Source organism: Populus euphratica, unplaced genomic scaffold (assembly GCF_000495115.2).
Source record: "Populus euphratica unplaced genomic scaffold, PopEup_1.0 scaffold578.1, whole genome shotgun sequence".
Taxonomy (NCBI): domain Eukaryota; kingdom Viridiplantae; phylum Streptophyta; class Magnoliopsida; order Malpighiales; family Salicaceae; genus Populus; species Populus euphratica.
Window position 1 is genome coordinate 1 of NW_011500451.1, and position 4,506 is coordinate 4,506.

Consider the following 4,506-nt stretch of genomic DNA (forward strand, 5'->3'; position numbering starts at 1 on the left):
ATTTTCTATTTATCAAGAATTGTTTTTTTTGTTATCACATGGTTTTTTAGAATTAAATTATATACTAACTAATTGGCCATCGCTCCATCACTGTTGAATACAAAAAAGGCTTCTCATATATATATATATATATATGACATTGTTATGTTATGCACAACATCAGATGATGGATATAACTCCTAGATTGAAGAGGTTTTGGATATATTTAAAAAATCATAAAAATATGATTTAAAAGGTTTAGGAGTCACTACCTAATATTATGATTACCAAAAAACTTAATGGATTTAAGTAGAGGGATTAGTTGTGTAATGAAAAGACTCGTCATATGATAAGCTACATTATTTATTTATTTGATATAAACTGAAGTATTGTTGTGTTTTCTAACCGATAATCTGTTTAATATTTAAGAAAATTTCTTCTCAATAATGAGATCCATATTTTATCACTTTAAAATCCTAGCCGCTCTATAATTAAAACATAAAAAGATAAAAAAATGTTTTTTTATAGAATATCAAGAATATATTTTACATATAAGTTTATAACCTTATATATTAAAATAAATAAAATAATTTTTTGGTGTTTTTAAAATAGAAGCCATGTTCTCATGGCTTTCATGAACTAGTTATTAAATCTAAAATGTATGCAAAATAAAATAGACTATTCTAAATTATGCATATATCATTTATTTTTGAGAAACTTGGCCATATATATACAAATACAAATTTATTTTTAGTATTTATTCAAAATAAGAAATTATTTTATTTTTTGTATTTTTTTCTAAAATTTTAAAGAAAAACATGTTTATTTAATATCAGTTCAGTATCTTATAGTATAAATCTACAACCCAAATATTAAATAAAATGGTTGGAAAACACATAGGGGACCCATATATAATTTTAAAATGGTTCATGAATTTTTTCATAGTTTTTGAAAATTATTTGAGGTTTATTTGGGAAAAACATAATAATAAAAAAAGAAACATTGCTAGAATTTAACAAACATGTCTTAAGGACAAAATATAATGTTTTTAAAAGGTGTGGTTGTCAAACATGCTTTTAGCAAAAAAATCATAGGTTTAAAAATTGTTTTAAGATCGTATTTGACAAACATGCTTTAAAAACAAATTATAATATTTTTCTTTGAAGAGTTTCATGTCAACCAATTATTTTCTTAGCATAAATGTACTCAGTCTAGGCTCGTGGGCTAAGCTTTCTGATCCAAAGACCCAAACCCACGAACATGACTCAAAGCCAGGACAAAAATAATGAAAATTAAAAAAAGAGAAAATGTTCAAATTTACTAAAACACAGAAAGAACACTCAGATGAAACCTAGAAACTAAGATTCAATATTAGACCATATTATATAAAATTTCTACATGCATAAACATGTAAAATCAAAAGCAAAGCAATATTTTAGGGCTAGATTATCATGGCAAACAACCTAAAGTCACACAATTTTATGCATAAAATGAAGAAATTGAAGATCAAATGACATGATTTAACTGTTTATAAGCCTTTAAGATCTTAGATTAATTATCAACAAGTTAAAACGCATATGTAAGAGCCAACAATTGATCAAAAAGACATCCAAAATATGACTTAAGATAATTTTCAACAAATGAATGTGAAACCTATAAAGCATAAAAACCTGGAAATGCCTATCAGGGACTTTAAACCAAAAAATGCCTAAAACCTAGAAACAACAACTAAAACTTAAACAAACTCTAAATCCAAAAAAGGCCTAAAACCAAAATACAACAACCAAAGCTTAGACACCCCTAACACAATTTTCTTGAAGCATTAAAACAACGAGAAACAACAAATCAAGAGCAAAACAACAAGTAAAAATATCATTCTTTATACATAAACATTATTCTATTAATTAAATTTGTTGTGTTGAAGCTTAAACAAGTTGCATACAACTTCAACAAACTCAACAAGCTATCCTAAAACAAAATTATCCATAACAATATCAAAACTTAACATAACTTGAACAAAGCAATCCAACAAAACTTGAACAATACAAGCTATTTTCAAAGTATGTTTAAATATCTCAAAATAAATATTCAATGGATTTTAAAACTAACAAATAACTTCAAATGATGCTTAATAATCATTTTGAGCAGTAAATTAAAATAAAAAATAGAAAAGAGAGGAGGAGTGTGCTAATTAAGCTCCACACTCTTATCAAAGTTTGGAAGTTTACCTTGTAAAGAGAATGTGGTTTTCTCCTCTAGATTTTTAATTCTTTCTTCTTGAATTTCAATTTCTTTTCAATCTAGATTCCACCTTTTCTTTTTCAACAAATCAATCTTTATACCTTTCCCTTCAATTCTATTTTAGGTGTCCTCTTAATTTATATGCATTTCTTTTCTTTTTTCTTTATGATTTTCTCTTGGATTTCTCCCTTTTCTATGTGATTTCTTTTCCTTTTACAACCCCAAAATGGCAGGTGGTTGTAAAATCATTTGTGGGTTTGAAAGTGGTTCTCCAAAACTAAATCATAGGGGATTCCTTCCTCTGATATGCTAGGAGACCATTCTTTTCTCTTCTTCTTTCTTCTGTCTTCCTTTCCCTAAATGTCTAACAAACTCTTAGAACTTCTAGAATAGGTTGGGAACTTCATAGTTGAAACATTGCTGAAAATGAGTGATTGAAGTGTATTTTCCATAAATTTATCATGGCAAATAAGAGATTATGGAAGCCACATAAACCATATACCTCATAAAGGGGTTGCATATCTAACATGAGGATAAAATCTCATTTGATTTAGTGCTTTAAAACTCTACATTCATTGATTGGAAGATGAACCATCAATCAATTTGAAATTGTCAAATGTAAAGAAGGCTAATTAGGGATAAGATGTTGTTGAGTTCATTGAGCCGACATGTGATGAGTGATTAGTACTTAAAAGTGCATTTTTATCAAGGTTTTATATCATCATTTTGCACTTGAAGTATCAATAACTCCTTAACCAAAGCATGTTTTATAATAATATATTTAATAATATAAGATACCTTTAATTTATGGTAAATGTCTATTTTTAATGCAGGCCTATCACATAAATGAAAGGATTGATTGATGACTTGAAGAACTTAAATTGCAAGGATAAAGAGATGGCCAAACTTAGAAAAGAGATGTCGGTGCAATCCAAACCGGAACACTGTTCGGTAAATGGGTCATATCTGGAGCTATATATCTCAGATTTAGGTCAAATTTATATGGATGGAAAGGTAAGACATAGGCCTACAACTTTCATATGGAGCCCAAGATCTAAAAAGGCCATTATCAAGTCCAAATTGTAGCAACAACAAAGAAGCCCGAATCTGTCTTCCAGCCCGAGCACTGTTCGGTATTTTGGCCATATCTGGAGTTCTAGAAGTCCAAATGAGCTGAAGTTTTTACACAAGAAAGCTGAGACAATTGCCTACAACTTTCATGTTTGCAACTGGCTCCAGTTTTGACGTTATCAATGACGTTTTGGGCAGACAAGAGAAGATAAGGATTGTCACCAAGTCAAAAGTTGGTCACCCACTTATCAATTAGTCATCAAATCAATAGTTCCCATTTTTGGCCTATAAAAGGAGGCATTTGCCATGCATTTAGGCATCTTGGTGTTCAGATCAAGATCATGCTCTTCCTTTCTCTCTTTGTATTTTTTATGCTTTGTTTTCATTAATATTAAGTTTATGCCTTTCATTTCCTTTCCTTTACTTAGTTAACTTTTATGTTCTTATTTTGTTTATCTATTTTGCTTTCTTTCATTATGTCTAGCTAAGTTAATTATGTCAAGGTGAAAAGGTTACACTAATGGTGTAAGAATAAGTATAATGTAAACTTAATATGGACTTTAATGTTTGATACTAACATGTTTTATATTTGCTATCTTGTTCACTCTTTAATACTTTGCTTGTTAAATGACTAATCTTGATTTATGTTGTATAACACTTGGTACAACAAATGCTTGGCACTTTCATAGCCCATAATGTATGGTATAACCGACACCTGAGCTATGAAAGGAACTTGATTTGTTGTTAACATAAGTTATAATCATGAATGCTTGACGAGATTTACAAGTATTAGCATTAATTGAATAAGATGACTAATGTAATCATGTTAACAATATATAATCTGATTGGAACCTCCTTTGTGTGTGGTTTCCAATTCAATAATAAGAGTTTATACTATACTTGTTTGATATACCATTAGTGGAACCTCTAACCTTGACATTTGTTATTATCATTGTTTAATCGTTACATTAATATTCCATCTCAAAGTTCTCATCATCTTCTTCTTCTTCTCTTTCTTTATTATTATTATTATTACTACTACTACTACTACTACTACTACTACTACTACTACTACTACTACTACTACTACTACTACTACTACTACTACTACTACTACTACTACTACTACTACTACTACTACTACTACTACTACTACTACTACTACTACTACTACTACTACTACTACTACTACTACTACTACTACTACTACTACTA